Source organism: Rhopilema esculentum, chromosome 18 (assembly GCF_057945365.1).
Source record: "Rhopilema esculentum isolate cy_ngs chromosome 18, ASM5794536v1, whole genome shotgun sequence".
Lineage (NCBI taxonomy): Eukaryota > Metazoa > Cnidaria > Scyphozoa > Rhizostomeae > Rhizostomatidae > Rhopilema > Rhopilema esculentum.
The window spans coordinates 3,122,706-3,132,741 of NC_142832.1; the positions used below are offsets into that span (position 1 = coordinate 3,122,706).

The 10,036-nt window shown below is 35.9% G+C and overlaps 1 long non-coding RNA gene across 2 annotated transcripts in view; it reads left to right on the forward strand.

Annotated features, from left to right (window-relative positions):
- Positions 1–8,560, forward strand: part of LOC148958072 (uncharacterized) — a 34,355-nt gene extending 25,795 nt beyond the window's left edge. The window contains exons 2-3 of one of the 2 annotated variants that reach the window (XR_016144876.1): positions 5,492–5,579; positions 7,529–8,560. This is a non-coding gene — a long non-coding RNA (uncharacterized LOC148958072). The remainder of the gene's footprint in view (positions 1–5,491; positions 5,580–7,528) is intronic. The other variant, XR_016144875.1, reaches the window with a different exon arrangement.
- The last annotated feature ends 1,476 nt before the right edge of the window (positions 8,561–10,036 follow it).

Genomic DNA, 10,036 nt, shown 5'->3' on the forward strand with positions numbered 1-10,036 from the left:
TATGGTAAGGAGCTTTTTAATTCCTTCAAATTTTTCTGATACAAAGCAAAACTCTTTTGCATGTTTCGTCCTTGCTAGTTTCGTTGACTTTCTATCAAATCATATGGAGAGCAGAGGCTTAAGGCTAGCCCTTCATTGCATTCAGAATGTACTCTATCTTTTAATTTATGAATCTTTATCTATATATGGTAAGGACCTTTTTAATTGCTTCAAGTTTTTCTGATAGAAAGCTACACTTTTTTGTAAGTTTCGCCCCTGCTAGTTTCGTCGACTTTCTATCAAATCATATGGAGAGCAGAGGTTTTAGGCTATCCCTTTCTCTGCATTCAGAATGTACTCTATCTTTTAATTTATGAATCTTTATCTATATATGGTAAGGACCTTTTTAATTGCTTCAAGTTTTTCTGATAGAAAGCTACACTTTTTTGTAAGTTTCGCCCCTGCTAGTTTTGTCGACTTTCTATCAAATCATATGGAGAGCAGAGGTTTTAGGCTATCCCTTCATTGCATTCAGAATGTACTCTATCTTTCAATTTATGGATCTTTATTTTTATAAGATAAGGAGCTTTTTAATTCCTTCAAATTGTTCTGATAGAAAGCTACACTTTTTTGTAAGTTTCGCCCCTGCTAGTTTCGTCGACTTTCTATCAAATCATATGGAGAGCAGAGGCTTAAGGCCAGCCCTTCATTGCATTCAGAATGTACTCTATCTTTTAATTTATGAATCTTTATCTTTATATGGTAAGGACCTTTTTAATTGCTTCAAGTTTTTCTGATAGAAAGCTACACTTTTTTGTAAGTTTCGCCCCTGCTAGTTTCGTCGACTTTCTATCAAATCATATGGAGAGCAGAGGCTTAAAACTAGCCCTTCTTTGCATTCAGAATGTACTCTATCTTTTAATTTATGAATCTTTTTCTTTATATGGTAAGGAGCTTTTTATTCCTTCAAATTTTTCTGATAGAAAGCTACACTTTTTTGTAAGTTTCGCCCCTGCTAGTTTCGTCGACTTTCTATCAAATCATATGGAGAGCAGAGGTTTTAGGCTATCCCTTAATTGCATTCAGAATGTACTCTATCTTTCAATTTATGGATCTTTATTTTTATAAGATAAGGAGCTTTTTAATTCCTTCAAATTGTTCTGATAGAAAGCTACACTTTTTTGTAAGTTTCGCCCCTGCTAGTTTCGTCGACTTTCTATCAAATCATATGGAGAGCAGAGGTTTTAGGCTATCCCTTAATTGCATTCAGAATGTACTCTATCTTTCAATTTATGGATCTTTATTTTTATAAGATAAGGAGCTTTTTAATTCCTTCAAATTGTTCTGATAGAAAGCTACACTTTTTTGTAAGTTTCGCCCCTGCTAGTTTCGTCGACTTTCTATCAAATCATATGGAGAGCAGAGGTTTTAGGCTATCCCTTAATTGCATTCAGAATGTACTCTATCTTTCAATTTATGGATCTTTATTTTTATAAGATAAGGAGCTTTTTAATTCCTTCAAATTTTTCTGATAGAAAGCTACACTTTTTTGTAAGTTTCGCCCCTGCTAGTTTCGTCGACTTTCTATCAATCATATCGAGAGGAGAGGTTTTAGGCTATCCCTTAATTGCATTCAGAATGTACTCTATCTTTCAATTTATGGATCTTTATTTTTATAAGATAAGGAGCTTTTTAATTCCTTCAAATTTTTCTGATAGAAAGCTACACTTTTTTGTAAGTTTCGCCCCTGCTAGTTTCGTCGACTTTCTATCAAATCATATCGAGAGGAGAGGTTTTAGGCTATCCCTTAATTGCATTCAGAATGTACTCTATCTTTCAATTTATGGATCTTTATTTTTATAAGATAAGGAGCTTTTTAATTCCTTCAAATTGTTCTGATAGAAAGCTACACTTTTTTGTAAGTTTCGCCCCTGCTAGTTTCGTCGACTTTCTATCAATCATATCGAGAGGAGAGGTTTTAGGCTATCCCTTAATTGCATTCAGAATGTACTCTATCTTTCAATTTATGGATCTTTATTTTTATAAGATAAGGAGCTTTTTAATTCCTTCAAATTGTTCTGATAGAAAGCTACACTTTTTTGTAAGTTTCGCCCCTGCTAGTTTCGTCGACTTTCTATCAAATCATATGGAGAGCAGAGGTTTTAGGCTATCCCTTCTTTGCATTCAGAATGTACTCTATCTTTTAATTTATGAATCTTTTTCTTTATATGGTAAGGAGCTTTTTAATTCCTTCAAATTGTTCTGATAGAAAGCTACACTTTTTTGTAAGTTTCGCCCCTGCTAGTTTTGTCGACTTTCTATCAAATCATATGGAGAGCAGAGGTTTTAGGCTAGCCCTTCATATCATTCAGAATGTACTCTATCTTTTAAGTTATGAATCTTTATCTTTATATGGTAAGGAGCTTTTTAATTGCTTCAAGTTTTTCTGATAGAAAGCTACACTTTTTTGTAAGTTTCGCCCCTGCTAGTTTCTTCGACTTTCTATCAAATCATATGGAGAGCAGAGGTTTTAGGCTATCCCTTAATTGCATTCAGAATGTACTCTATCTTTCAATTTATGGATCTTTATTTTTATAAGATAAGGAGCTTTTTAATTCCTTCAAATTGTTCTGATAGAAAGCTACACTTTTTTGTAAGTTTCGCCCCTGCTAGTTTCGTCGACTTTCTATCAAATCATATGGAGAGCAGAGGCTTAAGGCCAGCCCTTCATTGCATTCAGAATGTACTCTATCTTTTAATTTATGAATCTTTATCTTTATATGGTAAGGACCTTTTTAATTGCTTCAAGTTTTTCTGATAGAAAGCTACACTTTTTTGTAAGTTTCGCCCCTGCTAGTTTCTTCGACTTTCTATCAAATCATATGGAGAGCAGAGGTTTAAGGCTAGCCCTTCAAAGCATTCAGAATGTACCCTATCTTTTAATATCTGAATCTTTATCTTTATAAGACAAGGAGCTTTTTAATTGCTTCAAATTGTTCTGATAGAAAGCTACACTTTTTTGTAAGTTTCGCCCCTGCTAGTTTCGTCGACTTTCTATCAAATCATATGGAGAGCAGAGGTTTTAGGCTAGCCCTTCATTGCATTCAGAATGTACTCGATCTTTTAATTTATGAATCTTTATCTTTATATGGTAAGGACCTTTTTAATTGCTTCAAGTTTTTCTGATAGAAAGCTACACTTTTTTGTAAGTTTCGCCCCTGCTAGTTTCTTCGACTTTCTATCAAATCTTTTGAACAGCAGAGGTTTTAGGCTAGCCCTTCAAAGCATTCAGAATGTACCCTATCTTTTAATATCTGAATCTTTATCTTTATAAGATAAGGAGCTTTTTAATTGCTTTAAATTGTTCTGATAGAAAGCTACACTTTTTTGTAAGTTTCGCCCCTGCTAGTTTCGTCGACTTTCTATCAAATCATATGGAGAGCAGAGGTTTTAGGCTAGCCCTTCATTGCATTCAGAATGTACTCTATCTTTTAATTTATGAATCGTTATCTTTATATGGTAAGGAGCTTTTTAATTGCTTCAAGTTTTTCTGATAGAAAGCTACACTTTTTTGTAAGTTTCGCCCCTGCTAGTTTCTTCGACTTTCTATCAAATCTTTTGAACAGCAGAGGTTTAAGGCTAGCCCTTCAAAGCATTCAGAATGTACCCTATCTTTTAATATCTGAATCTTTATCTTTATAAGATAAAGAGCTTTTTAATTGCTTTAAATTGTTCTGATAGAAAGCTACACTTTTTTGTAAGTTTCGCCCCTGCTAGTTTCGTCGACTTTCTATCAAATCATATGAAGAGCAGAGGTTTTAGGCCAGCCCTTCATTGCATTCAGATTGTACCCTATCTTTTAATTTGTGAATCTTTATCTTTATATGGTAAGGAGCTTTTTAATTGCTTCAAGTTTTTCTGATAGAAAGCTACACTTTTTTGTAAGTTTCGCCCCTGCTAGTTTTGTCGACTTTCTATCAAATCATATGGAGAGCAGAGGTTTTAGGCTATCCCTTCATTGCATTCAGAATGTACTCTATCTTTCAATTTATGGATCTTTATTTTTATAAGATAAGGAGCTTTTTAATTCCTTCAAATTGTTCTGATAGAAAGCTACACTCTTTTGTGCGTTTTGTTTCTTCTAGTTTCGTCGTTTTTCTATCAACTCAAATGGAGAACAAAGGTTTTAGGCTAGCCCTTCATAGCATTTTAATTATTGATTGAAGTTTTATAGATTTTTATACAATATATTTATATATATATATTGTATAGCTGAAAAGACGTGTACATTAGTAAAAACGCAATTTTTGGCGACTAGTTTTGACTTTCTGTCGTATTCACGGAAATCAGCCTATACATATATATTTATTCATAGAGTCGTGAACTTTTTAATTTCCTCTATATTTCTAGTAGAAAGCTACATCTTTTTTATGTTTATCCCCTTTAGTTTCATCCATTGCACGTGCAAGCTTGTAAAGAGCGAAGATTGTATGCTTGGCTTTTATAGCATTTAAATTATTCTTTCAATTTGGAATATATCAATGTAGTTTGAGGAGCTTTTTAGTTGCTTCTACATTTCTATTCAAAAGATTAATTTTTTTCTTTAGCCCCTGCTAGTTTCGTATTCTTGCTAGCCCCTTTACTTTCGTTGAATATCTTTTAAGTTTTATGGAAAACAAAGGTTGTAGGCTAGTCCTTAATTGCATTAAAAAAGTATGCTATGTTTTTAAGTGATGGTATTTACTCTGATAGTGCTACGAGCGTTATCGCTTCTTCTTAGTTTCTGGTGAAAGGCTACACTACCTTAGGTCCCATAGAAGTTTCGTCCACCGTTTGTGAAATTTAGAAGAGAATGCAGGTTATAGGCTAAAATAATTCTTCTAGGCATGTCTGTAATTTTTTTAGTGTTAAGATCTTTTGATTTGCCTTAAATTTCCAGTAAAGGGCTGTTCAGTTTGTCTGTATAGCGCATTCCAGTTTTTTCGACCGTCTGTGAAGTTTAAAGGTAAGCGACAGCCAATCATGAAAATCTCTGTTGTTTCTTGTACATTTTTAATCTTTTGATAAATGCTTTCCTCCCAAACTGTATTATATTTTACGTTCACGTTCCATCTGTCTCCATCTGCTTTTCAAAGCTGGGTTTCAAGATCTCAAATTAAGCATCGCCATTTTCCACTCTCTCCTTGTCAACATACACCCAATTCGATAAGGTGGCCAGGGGGAGGGCCTAGAGACAGGGGGCAGAAGGCCACAGCTTCTTCATTTTAGGGATGCCAAATTGAATTATAATAATGTTCAGAATTTTCAGTCGGTTGCTTGTGTGCACTTTTTTATCGTTAAACTTGATTGGGAATTTCAAAAAAACTCTGTCAAAACCCACAACATAACTCATTTAAATAGTTATTTTTATAATCCTTAATCTTATTTTTTTAATACTTTTAAAGTTATTTTCAATCATGCTTTTGACGACTGTTTTTCAATTTTGAAATATTTCTCTATGGTTTTTTTCAAGGTTTTTAACGAATACGTTTCCAGTGTTCCAGAAAGCAGAGACAGAAATGACGTTTCCAAGAATGAGAGCAGATCAGGCAAGATTTGAGGTGCTAAAAAATGTCTATCTTATGAATTTGTACTCTTTTAGACGTGACTGTTGCCGTATAAGATTTTTTCAAAAGCAATGCAGAAGGGCTTGTTAAGAGCATACCCTTAGAGACAGTACCCCCATGTTATTTAAAATACAGGGAAATAGCATCGAATTTACTCCCGGTCCCAGCCGTTTTTCGTAATATCACTTTGTGTAATATCACTTTAAGTGATTTTTTTTTAATGACTCTTTTTGACGTACCTTCACTTAATAAATTTATTTGGTGTATAAAATGAAAAGCTTCCAGAATAATAATCAGAAATGTACTTTGGTCTGAAATTTTCCCCGTTCCCGTCCACAAAAATTTCATACCCCTTACAGAAAAACATTGCTGGAAATTTTCCCTTTGGATTTGTAAAAATTGTATCTTTACTTTTGCTGGTCACGCCTTTTCACAGGTATTTTGGTTGACAAAACTCATACACCGAGTGTAAAAAGTAAGAGTCATGAGGTCATTTCAATTCGCTGGTTTGATTTTAAAGTCATACCAGAGTCGAGAAAAGTTTGTAACCTTCCTCCAGACAAAAACATCCCAGAAGGCAAACCTTCCTTACAAAACAATAGAAAGTGGGCGTGGCTTGGGTGTGTCACAGGAGTTTCTACTGTTTTTCGTGGACCTTCCTCCGGTCAGTGGCCGTGCGACCATAATGTTTCGGTGTATCGTAGTGGAAGTTCTCACTCGCGGGCAAAAGCCTCGTGGTATTAGAATGGGGCTATTACTTTGGGGGGGCTCAAGTACCAGGCACATAACCGCTGTATCAAAAGACGATTTTGCTCGCGTGCTTTGCCGTAGCCATCATCCTTGTGTACTTCATAGGAGACATCATTCACCCAAAACTAGGTGGATATGCCAATGACTAAATTTCAAATTTAAGGAGAACATTTTCAAAAGGGAAATCAGCGTCTATGGGGACACCAGGGGTCAGTGACTTCAAATAATTTTGTTCAGGTCCTTTTGCCCAGCCCCTAAATCCAAACATGTAATGTAAGCTTCGACCCTTTTAGATAGGTTTACGATTTTTATGTCCCAATTTCAGCAGGCTATTACCATTATCTTTCTCCTCCCAGCCGCCCCTGCCCCAAACACACATCCTCGAAGCTTTTACCGACTGTTAAAGAAACTCAACTTCATCTGTTTTTCTTGGGCCTGCCTTCTAGAAGAGGCGCTCGCGAGACCGGGCTAGAATAAGGTATTTCGCTGAGAAATCATTAGCAAGTTCTAAGAAAAAGAATTTCCAGATTTGTCTTGCTTGCCTCAGAGGTATTTTCATATAAGTAAAATCGCCATTTTAGAAGATTTTGCTTAATGTTTCAATAGGTCTGTTTTCCTGAAAGTTCTCTTTTCAATGTTAAACAGTGCCTTTGAATTTCAACAAAAGGAGTTCACACCAACTAGCGTGGTTGGATTTTCTGAACAATTTGCGTTGGGTTGTAAACATCTGACTTTGCGAGTGGATTTTCACGGAATTTTGATATCTTTTGAAGTAAAGGTATGAATTTATTCTTCTTAAATGATACCCTTCTATGAAACCCTTTATTTGAGGTAGAAATTTTATTTGTTTAGCACCTGGCAGCCCCGATTTACCACACCCCTTGTGAAGTCACGTGTCGATCTGAAGTTTTCGTTTCCCCTACCCTCGTCTCCTTCAACGATTTTGTCGCTTGATATTAGGATGAAGTTCCTTCTATGGGCAGCCTTTTTTTATAGCAATAAAGTGTAGCTACTTATTATGTTTGCCGTCGGATTACGCTCTCGAGTGACTCGACCGTTTTGTAAATATCAACCTAAAATTGCAGCATTGTAACGAGAGGGCCCACAAAAACGACAAAATGCATTTCAGTCAGATTACCCACTGGTATTTAAGGATCAATATATTAAAAATATGTTTGATTTTTCTTTGTCAGTTATGGAAGACTTTGGCCGCTCGCATTTCAGATTTACGAAGAACGTCTTTCCTTCAACCCTCAAGCAGTTGGAGTGAAACGAAGCATTTTGTGAACTTGTGAACTTTATACATATCTTCAAGAACTGAGGACATACAGTTTCAATGTAATTTAATGTATTCATTTTTATTTAATTCAATAATTCAGTATCCTACAACCCCCGAATGTTCCCTTAGAATATTTATCGCCGTTTAACTTGATAATTCCTGTTGCATTAAGCGAGATGCTTTGAATCGGTTTGTTTTTATATTTCCTTCTTAAAACTGTCTACGAGCACGCAAATCTTTGCTGCCCTCAGCCGCATTTGACAAGTATTTCAGCTACATTTTGCTAGTTATAAAAGTTGCGAAACGTTTCGATCTTCTTGTTCACTGGACACCGCCGTTTTCCCTTGAATTTCTCCAGATTTTTCTTTGTCATTTTCCTTTGAATTTCCCCCCGATTTTCTATTGTATTTTGCCTTATAATCATTTGAATTTCCCCCCGTTTTCTATTGTATTTTGCCTTATTATCTTTTGAATTTCCCCCCGTTTTCTATTGTATTTTGCCTTATTATCTTTTCAATTTCCCCCCGTTTTCTATTGTATTTCGCCTAAATTTCTTTTGAATTTCCCCCCGTTATCTATTGTATTTCGTCTCAATTTCTTTTGAATTGCCCCCTGATTTTCCATTGTATTTTGCCTAAATTTCTTTTGAATTTCCCCCCGTTTTCCTTTGTTTTCGCCTAAATTTCTTTTGAATTTCCCCCCGTTATCTATTGTATTTCGTCTTGATTTCTTTTGAATTGCCCCCTGATTTTCCATTGTATTTCGCCTAAATTTCTTTTGAATTTCCCCCCGTTTTCCTTTGTATTTCGCCTAAATTTCTTTTGAATTTCCCCCCGTTTTCTATTGTATTTCGCCTCAAATTCTTTTGAATTTCCCCCCGTTTTTCATTGTAATTTGTCTTAGATTCTATTGAATTTACCCCCGACTTTGTAGAATTTCTTTTATATCAATGACAAAGCTGCATTGTATTTTCATCTTGTTTCTTTTGTACTCTGTCGGAAACTTAGTCGATATTTCTATTGAAGTCTCCAATAATTACAATAGAAATTCAAAAGACATTCCCCCGGATTTCTATTGAAATCTCTATTCAAATTGGGATCAGAATTTCAGAGATTCATTGAGCAAAGTCCCCCGGCTTTTCATTGTCTTCAACCAGAAAAGTTGGCCGCGACCAGTGGCTGAGCTAAAGGCGGCTTTGAGCCGCAAATGATTGACAGCTCATTGTCTTTAACCAATCAGATTGCTTCATTTCAGCCCTTTTGGTGGCTGCGGGCAGGAGCCGTCACCTACAAATATACCAATTTTGAGTTAGCCCTTGGCCGCCGAAGGCCACCATTGTTTATTAACCAATCAGATTACGCTATTTTGGCCCCGCTCTATTGTATTTTCAACCAATCAGAACTCGCTATTTCAATTATTCTATTGTTAGTTGACCAATCAGAGCATGCTATTTCTCTATTGTTTTTCTTTTGTTTAGTAGCCAATCAGGTGCCTCTAATTTGCCCGCCTGGCCTCGTTTTCGTTTTACAGAAAGACGGGGGTTCAGTAGCCTCGTTTGTAGCAGTAGAAAGACGGGGGGTTGAAAACAATTCAGTTCGATTTTCTCCACTTCATTCAAGCGATCTTACTCTACGTACAATTTAAGGTCTACTCTATGTCCCGAGGAGACTGTTTTCAGTTGGGGTTTGTCTTAGCATGGTGTTTTAAGCAAAGGGTTAACAAGAGGAAAAAGAAGTTCCCCTTGTTAACCCTCTGATTAAAACACCGTGCTAAGAAAACCCTTTCAATGTTGAGTTAGGGGTTATGTAAACATGGCGTTTTAAGCAAAGGGTTAACAAGAAGGACAAGGCCCTCTTGGTAACTCTCCGATTAAATCGCCGTGCCATAACCCCTAACGCAACACCGAAAACAGTCTCCTAAGCATACTACAAACTAAATACAAAGAATTAAACTACAATTACAAACAAATCTAAGTAGAAACGAAAGGGCTTATCCTAAAAACAGACGAGAACAGGCGCCTTGCTCACATCCATTTAGAAGATAAGCCCAAACCTAGTTTACAAATAAATAGACGGAATAACTAAGATACTTTCTCGCAAAACCGGGTTTCACTCAACGGGAAAAGTATATTGATAATGCCTTAGAGAACGCTACTTACTTATTGAGGTGCCTATCAAACAATCTATTGACAGAGGCCTTAGACAAATAAAGGGAAGGGATGCATGGGTTAACAAGGGGTACAAAATAAGGATAGAGAATTAGAGGGAGGGCTCCGTCGGTTAACAAGGGGTATATAATAAGGGTAAGTAAAAATGAAATTAATAATCATGTCAAACCGTCTTAAATTCGATAAAATTAAAGATGAGCTAATGAGCCTTATCAAAACTGTTGAAACGTCTAAAGGGGGGGGGGGGTTGGTTTA